Source organism: Dromiciops gliroides, chromosome 1, assembly GCF_019393635.1.
Source record: "Dromiciops gliroides isolate mDroGli1 chromosome 1, mDroGli1.pri, whole genome shotgun sequence".
In the NCBI taxonomy this organism is placed as follows: domain Eukaryota; kingdom Metazoa; phylum Chordata; class Mammalia; order Microbiotheria; family Microbiotheriidae; genus Dromiciops; species Dromiciops gliroides.
In genome coordinates this window covers 556,618,009-556,627,576 of record NC_057861.1, presented here as the reverse complement: position 1 = coordinate 556,627,576, position 9,568 = coordinate 556,618,009, and positions in this window count along the sequence as shown.

Genomic DNA, 9,568 nt, shown 5'->3' with positions numbered 1-9,568 from the left:
CTGATCGAAATGTATTCACAAAACTTGTATTTTTTTTCCAACTAAACCAATCATTACCCTGACCATGAGCATGAAAGCTTTGTTCTACTCCATTTATTGCCTAGGCAAATTTTCCTCTCCTTCGCCAGTCTAGTGGTCCTCCATTCATGGTGGCTCACCATATGAGTGGGATACTGAGTGTGAACTGCATGTAAGCTGAGCATTAGCCTTTCTAAACCCAAAACCCAAACCTCCTAAACTCCTAAACCCCCAAATTGTACCAGCCTCAGCCTCCTCAGTAAGGATTTACAAATATATTCCACCATGCTAGGCTACATCAAGCCTCTAAATAGAAACCACATGACCCTGCATGCATGTAGTTCTAAGGCAAGAAAATATAAATTAAATTTCTTCAAAGTAAACTTTAGGCACAGAAAACATACACAATATTAATACAGGGAATGTTAGGGCAGCTAGATGGTGCAGTGGAGAGAGCACCAGCCCTGGAGTGAGGAGGACCTGAGTTCAAATCTTGCCTCAGGCACTTGACACTTACTAGCTGTTGTGTGACCCTTGGCAAGTCACTTAACCCCAATTGCCTACCCCAAGAAAAAAAAAATACAGGGAATGTTGTGAGTTAAATTTTCTGGTAGTAACTGAATTATGAAAAAATGCATTATTATTCCTGCTGTAAGTGAGATTTTCCCTTACCCTTAAAGATAAGTGATTTAACTATGGTTATAATCAGTATTTAACCTTCAAGTCAGTTCTTTGACTAAAAGAATGTGATTTAAAACCTATTTCTTTAGTAGCTGAAATTAATAGTATTATAACAAATAGGAATAGATATTATGTAATATGTTTTCATGTATCGTGAACTTGCTTGTCCCTTGGTCAACACCACATGTCCATTTGTAATATTATTAAATGGTCAATGAGGTACTAAAAGTAGTAACTCTCAGCTGGAGGAACCAATCAGCTTTGAAGGTTGTTTAACTTTAGTGAATTGTCTCTAATATTGTATATTTGGCTGACTGCCAGCCATGATGGGGCATCCTTAAGCTCCTGTTTATGATTTTTTTAGATGATGACCATTTGTAAATGTTGTACTATTTTTGTAAATTCTGTACCATTTGTAAACTTTTAAATTCTGTACCATTGGAAATAGGCCCAGAAGAGAATATTGGTGGATTTGTCTCTAAAATTAGTAGGGTATATAAGCATTTAAGCCTTGCTGTGGTATAAAAGCCACCAGATGCCTAGGCTCAGGGTCTTTTGTCAGGCATACTCCTGCTGGACACCAGGTTTATTGTGACACAGGTACTCTCTCTCAATAAACATATCTTTTTTTGGCTTGGAGACTTTTCTGGTTTTCTTTCCTTCGTCGGACTTAGAAATTATTAAGACAATGTTAAATTAGTTGGACATAAATTTATTGTAGGAAATGGTTTCCTCTCTTGGTCATCTCTAATAAATAGGCTTACCTTTAAAAAAAATTCTAACCTTTAAAAAAACTCCTCATTTTTACTGATAAATTTTATATTTGTTTCACCTTAATTTCTGAAATTTATATTAAATTATATCACACATTTTGTCCTCCCTTACCCAATAAGTCATCCATTTGAAATGTTAAAAAAAGAAGATAAAAATAGTTCATCAAAATCAACCAACATATCAGCCATATGTAATACAATCTTAGTACAAACTCCAAAAATTATACCTAATTAATGTATGCATGATTAAAAACATACCCTACTGATATTTCAAGTTGCTATTGAAAAGATGAACATATATAATCTAGAATTCCACAAAAGCCTTCTTAGAGATTGAAAGGGCTAATCTCTATAGGAAAATTATCATATCAAAAAGGAGTAAATCATAAAAACGGATAACTGCTATAACTATCATGAATGAAAGCATTCCCTCATAGGACTTAACAGAAAGTATAAAAAGTATAAAAACCTCAAATAACTTTTACAACGTGATTTTGGGTTATTTTTGTTGTTGTTGTTGTTGTTGTTTTGTTTTGTTTTTGCGGGGCAATGAGAGTTAAGTGACTTGCCATTAGAGCTTTTGGGTTTTAGAGGTCTACTGGGTCTTTCAGGTCTTCTGAGCTTTCTTAGACCTCTCAGACCATATGCTTTCTACAGTGTAACGATTGGAATGATGCCACCTGCTGGAGACTTACTGTAGAAAAGCTCCGCCATGAGGAGAAGACCTCTGAGGGTAAGCCATGTGGTCAAGGTCCTTAGCGTCAGGAAGGGATATTTGCTCGTGGATACTGTCTATCAAGGCTACCAGCCAATCAACTTGAGGAGCCTCCCATTTCTAGGAGGAGGACATGAAGTAGGAAGCAGACACTGGTGGAGGGGTTCTTGCTCTTTTGGTTCCTTACCTCACCATGGTGGGTCAGATGATGGGGTCTCTTAGAAATAGTTAGATTTTTACCTTTTACTCTGATCCTGATGCTCTTTAATAAATACTTAAACACTTAAATACTCTTGCTAAAGCTTCTAATTTATTGGTTACCTCTCATTAGATTTTAAATAGTAGAGCTAGAATTTTAGCCCCTTATAACAGCATGGATCTTTCGAGGCTTTTCTCCTATTCAAGCTAACTGGCATGCTGAGGCTCTATCCCTGCTTTATCTACCATGTGGTCTGAGACCATGAGAATTTAGGGAGACATGTGGTTAATTCTTTACTGGTATAATATTAATAAAATTAATATATGCTTACCCCAAACTGCTATCAATAAAATAGCTAAATTAATTTCAAAAAACACATGACATCCTATCCAATGTCATGGAAAACAACAACAACAACTGATGTAGGGAGGAGTATATGCAGTGACTGTTGCTATGGCTAGAATCATAGAAGGAAAGGCACAGGCATAAAGGAAGACCCCTAAAGATATTAAAAACCAAAAACTGTGGGAGATTTAAAAGAGTTATTAAAGATCAGTGGAAAGGTATTCGAATTTTATATTAATATATATCCTATAACGAATGAGGAGTCCAAAAGAATAACAGATGTAAAGGTATCATCAGATAATTTTATGATACAGAAAGGAAAATGAGTTGGTCATTTGTCAAAAATGAGGGGTGATAGATAGGAAGAAAACCAGAGCTCTCCATCAGTATCTTCCAAATGTCATGAGAGAGTGAGGAAGACCTCTCACATGTTGAATGAGCACTCTTGGTGAACTTCTTGGAGGATGTGAACAAGTGGCACACAGGATGGGCATTCATAGATTGTTTTTTATTTATACCTTTGGAGAAAACTATTATATTGGTAAGACAGTTTGAGCATAAGAGTAAATAGGTTGAAGTATGTCCAAAAGGAGGCCAGCAAGATAGTGAGAACATTAGAGAATATGCCACCTGAAGAAAATGGAGATTATTTAGTGTAAAGGAAAAAATATTTAGAAAAACCAAGATAGCTGTCACTAAGTATCTAACAGGCTATATCACATAAGGGAAAATTCTCTCTCAATTAAACTTTTGCTATTCAACTGAATAACAACGATTTCAGTCATTTACAACTCTTCATGATATTATCCAGGATTTTTTTTTTAATTGACAGCGATACTAGAGTGGTTTGCCATTTCCTTCTCCAGCTCATTTTACAGAGGGGGAAACTGAGGCACAAATAAGGATTTGCTTAAGGTTACAAAGCTATTAAGTGTCTGAATCCAGATTTGAATTCAGGAAAATGAGTCTTCTGACTCCAGGCATTGCTCCACCTAGCTGAAGTTAGCAACTAAAGCTATGCAAAAGTAAGATGGACTACTTGAGAGACAGTGGATTCTCCTTCACTGGAATTCTGCAAGGGCTTTAAGGACTCAAATGATTTTACTAAATATAATCCTGTCATATATTCTGATTTTTCCAGTCAGATATGATGACAAAGCCAGAACCAAATTTTTCAAAGAGTTGGTTCAATAATTCAAATCACTGCCAAAACATTAATCTTTTAAAAACATATGAGGTGAAATACAACATAGATCAAGATAATATAATTATTAATATGATTTCTAATTAGGATAGATAACTCTATATAGTGAAAAAATAGGATTTTCATTTGAATCTGTAACTTCCATGGGAAATTTGGAATTATTATTCCAAAAGATATTATTCAAAAAGATATTTCTTTCCCCCCCACCCCCCAGAAAGTCCCAGCTGCAGGTTGCAAAGGGTTGTAATGGCTGGTAAGAGAAATGCTTCTGAGAAACATTCCAACTATAAAATTTTTCATCAAATAATAACATGGTGGTTTTCCAGGATGAAATTCTTAGGTTAGGTGGTATTTCATTTCAGTTTCCTCACCTATAAAATAAAGGGATAACATATCTATAAGGTCTAAAATTGAGCACTACAATTTGATGATTCTATGATATTTTGTTTATTATTTTAATGAAATTGACTAAAAAAGAGCAAAACTTATTCTTGGAATTACTCTTCCACTTCTCCTATATACTGAGCTAAAAAAAAGATAAATAAAACCTAATACTTAAATGGATACCACTCTGGACAGATGAAAAATTTATAATTTTCTCTACATTTTACTTCAACATTTCTGTGTCAAGATAAGTTCTTTACTCTAGAAACCTGGACAGTATTACAATCAGATTAAATCATGTTTATAGGGTAAGGTTATAAAATGTCCTTCCTTCCCATTTACCTGTACCTTTTCCCTTTATGTCAGTTAACAAGTAGTAGAAAGTTTCATTTCTATTGTTTTTATTCCATCCTAAAATTCATCCTTCATCATCTAAGAAATAAATAAGTTCTAGGAAAAATTGCTTTGAAACAATCAAAAGTTTAAAAAATTACATATTTGAGAATACTCATGTAAACATTGTAGCAATTTTCTGAAGGATTTAAATGTACAATTAAAAAAAGTTTTAATTATTTTAGGCTATTTTCTTTTATAAAAAATTAATAAATAAATTTAGTTTTCTTATACTGAATGCCAACTGTTTACCTAGAATAGAGTAGAAACCTAGGACAATTTTTTTTTAATTCATAAATTTGTTGTCCTGGTAACTTGCCATAGAGTGAGTCTAATGGTTTTGAATGAATTTAAGGGCTTATAATATAGTAGAGACTCAAATGACTATACTAAATATTTTCTTGTCACATATTCTGATTTTTCCATTTACAAAATTACCTCTCCTTCTTGAAATGTTACAGAGTATCTCAAATTTTTATCATGTTCCCCTTTGCATTACAATTATTTTTCAGTGTTATATTCCTCCCAGAACTGTGTATAATCTGCAGCATCTAACAGTGCTCTGCACATAGTAAATGCTTAACACATGATTGTGAAATGAATGCTACAAAGCATACTGTATGACTCTGGTCTTTGATAGTTGATCTATGTATGGATATACACACATACATACATATTCTTCTATTATAGATAGATGATAGATAGATAGATATAGATAAGGTAGATGGATAGATAGATAGATTCTTCCATTTTAAGTTGTAGATTGGGAAAAATAAATGTGTAGCTTAGATGCAATCAAAAGTAACATGTCCCTAATAGCGAAAATGTTATTTTTTGTTGTTCAGTAATTTCAGTCCTCTCCAACTCTTTGTCACCTAATTTCGGGTTTTCTTGGCAAAGATACTAGAGTACTTTGCCATTTCCTTTTCCAGCTCATTTTATAGAAGATGAACTGATGAAGCAAACAGAATTGTGTGACTTGCCCACGGTCACATTTGAATTCAGGAAGATAAGTCTGAATTCAGGCCCAGTGCTCTGCCCAGTGAAAACTTTTTTTGCAAATTTATAAAAAGAAAACAAGATCTTTGTGTTGATTTTTTTAAAGCATTTTTTTTAAATCAGTGGATTCCTCAAAGAAATTCAGATCTTCTAGGATTTCCCTCCCACATGGAAATGATATTTTTGTTAGCTAACAATTCATTATAAATAATAAACACTGGTGTCTCCATGTGGATCATTATAGTTTGGGAACAGATTTAAATCCCAGAAGGAATCATCATAAAAGGTCCTTTAAATTTTGTACAGAGGTTGAATATATGTAATTAATGGCCTGTATCATGAGACTATAAAAAGCAACTAAGACTTTTTTCCTACTCACTCTTTTTTTCACCAATTCCACATCAAATATAATTTGTTTGTGGAATACCATAAAGCATAGCATTTTTCTCAATATATAAATTTACCAAACACATCTGGTTCTGAAAGACTATTTTTTCATATATGGAGATTTACAAATCTGTACTCTTTCATTACTAGTACATTTTTTGATATGTCAGAGCAAACTAATTGTACCTTTTTCCCAGGTTCAAGACAAGAAATACAAAATGTCAATATTTAGCCTAAATCTGACTCATATTCCTTCCACAACAAATACCTCATTTGTTCATCTTGAATAGCATTTTTGAGGATTACTATAACTATATGATGCTACTATTTGACAGTTAACATAAAACTTTTCAAAATCAAGATAATAGGGGTCAGAGAAGGAGTCCAGTGTGATTAGTTTACCTGAAGAATTTTTTTAAAATTTCATTATAAGAAGAATGAGAGATAATTACTCTTGTTTTCTTTAAAAATACTGTTACCTATTGAAACATGTATAAATATAATGCAAATGTGTCACTATCCCAATAAGGTTTACAGTTGTTTTGTTTTATTTTGTTTTGTTTTCAGTTGACTCACACTCTTCTTTTTTCCCAGAAATTTCACAGGAAATACAAAAACACATGAAAAAATGTGAATGCTATCATTTCATCACATGGTGAATTGTCAGATAGTAAAACTAGACAACCATCTAGTTATAAATCATATGAAAAATGGTCAAAATTAAAAGCATTTCATTTAAACAGTCTTTAAACATTTAATAAATAATACTAATTATTATATTTAGACACAGATGCATCCTGGATCACATCCAAATGGGTATTCCCAACATTCTATTAAATTCTTGTCCAGAGAGACAGAACCAAGATGGCAGAGAGAAGCCAGCAAGTTGCCTGAGCTCTCCTTCTATTCTCTCAAAAAAGCACATAAAATCAAGCCTCTGGACAGATTCTGAAGCTACAGAAGCTGCACAGAGGCAGAGAGACACAGTCTTCCAACCAGAGAGAATTTGGAAGACTTCAGGAAAGATTGGTCTCACTCAGGCAAAAGGGAGGCGCAGCAGACCATAGCACAGCACAGCTTGGAGGGGGTCAGGGAAAGTCAGCAGGAAGCTGTAGGCCACAGCTGAGCAACTGAGGCCCTTGGATCCTGATTCAACAAGCTGGTGGTGCAGTAGAACAGGGGTGAAACCCACCTGCACTAGCCAAGAGGGCAGATTGCCAGCTAGAGGGCCACCCACAGGACAGGCATGAGAAGTCCTAGTGATTCCAGCACACACCAGCCACAAGCCCAGAATGGTGAGAAATCCACAAGCCATAGAGGCCTCAGTGTAGAAAGCCAATGACACAGCCTCTATACCCCAGCACAAGAAACTTGAAACAGGGACCTTGGTGCCCCCAGAGGAGACCTCAACTTAAAAAAAAAAAAAAAGCTGCAATATGAGGAAGAAACAAAGAAGAGTTCTTAACATTGAGAGCTCCTGTGTCAACAGGGAAGAGGCAAACACAAACTCAGATGAGGACAATAATTCTCAAATTGCCTACATGTGAAGTCTCAATAAGGAAGATGAATTGATCTCAAGAACAAAAAGCCTTCTTGGAAGAGCTCAGAAAGGATTTTAAAAATCAATTGGGAGAAATGGGGAGAGAAATGAAAGCAACACAAGAAAATTATGAAACAAGAATCGGCAGCTTGGAAAAGGAAGCACAAAAATTGACTGAAGAAAATAATTCCTTAAAAAATTCATCAAGTCAAATGGAAAAAAAAAGGTGCATAATCTCACTGAAGAAAACAGTGCCTTAAAAATTAAAATTGGCTAGTTGGAAGATGATGACTCCATGAGACACCAGGAATCAGTCAAACAGAATCAGAAGAGTGAAAAAAAAATAGAAGAAAATGTGAAATACCTCATTGGAAAGACAACTGACCTGGAAAACAGATCCAGGAGAGACCATTTGAGAATCATTGGATTGCATGAAAGCCATGATCAGAAAAAGAGTCTAGAAACCATATTCCAGGAAATTATCAAGGAGAACAGCGCTGATAATATAGAATCAGAGGATAAAATCATCATTGAAAGAATCTACCAATCACCTCCTGAAAGTGAACTCAAAACGAAAACTCTAAGGAATATAGTAGCCAAATTCCAGGATTATCAGGTGAAGGAGAAAATACTCCAAGCAGCCAGAAAGAAGCAATTTAAATGTAATGGAGCCATAGTCAGGATTGCTCAGAACCTGGCAACTTCAACATCAAAGGATTCCAAGGTTTGAAATATGATATTCCAGAAGGCAAAGGAGCTTGGATTGCCGCCAAAAATCTATGACCCAGCAAAACTGAGCATTATCTTCCAGGGGAAAAGATGGACATTCAATGATATAGGGGACTTTTGAGATTTCGTGATGAAAAGACCAGGACTTAATAGAAAATTTTATCTTAACATACAAGACACAAGAGAAGTTTAAAAAGGTAAACATGGGGGAAAAAAGGATACTCAATAAAGTTAAATGGTTTTCATCAATACACAGGAAAATAATACTTGTAACTCTTTAAAACTATATACATATTTGGGCAGACAGAAGGATTATACACAGAGGGTTATAAATATAAATTCTCTTTGATGTGATGATATAAAAAATTAAGGGGTTATAAAGGGAGTTTATGGGGAGAAGAAGAAAGGGGAGATGGAATGGGGTGAATCATATCATATGAAGAGGTGCAAAAAAAAGCCTTATTACAATAGAGGGAAAGAAGGGAGGGGTGAACATTGTTTCAAACTTACTCTGATTAGATTTAATTTAAAGATGGAATAACATACATGTTCATTTGTATAAAGAAACTTATCTTCATTTTTAGGGAAATAAAAGGGTAAGGAGAAAAGGGGTGACTGATAGAAGGGATGGCAGAAGCAAAGGAGAAAAGGGTAAAGAAAAGGGAGGGAGGTGATAAAAGACAGGCCAGATTGAGGGAGGCAGGGGTAAGAAGCAAAATGTTGGTGAGGAGGAATAGGGTGAAAGAAGGGGGGAAAAGTACAAAGGGGGTTAAAAGAATGGAGGGAAATAGACAGTTAGTTATAATAACTCTGAATGTGAATGGGATGAACTCTTCTATAAAACAGAAGTGAATTGCAGAGTAGATTAAAAACCAGAATCCTACAATATGCTGTTTACAAGAAATACATTTGAAGCAGAGAGATACACACAGAGTAAAGGTAAAAGGTTGGAGCAGAATATACTATGCTTCAACTAGAGTAAAAAAAAAAAAAGCAGCGTAGCAATCCTTATCTCAGACAAAGAAAAGGCAAAAATACACCTATTTAAAAGAGATATGGAAGGAAACGACATCTTGCTAAAAGGTACTATAGATAATGAAATAATATCACTATTAAACATGTATGCGCCAAATGGTATAGCATCCAAATTCTTAGAGGAGAAGTTAACTGAGTTACAAGAGGAAATAGACAGTAAAACTAT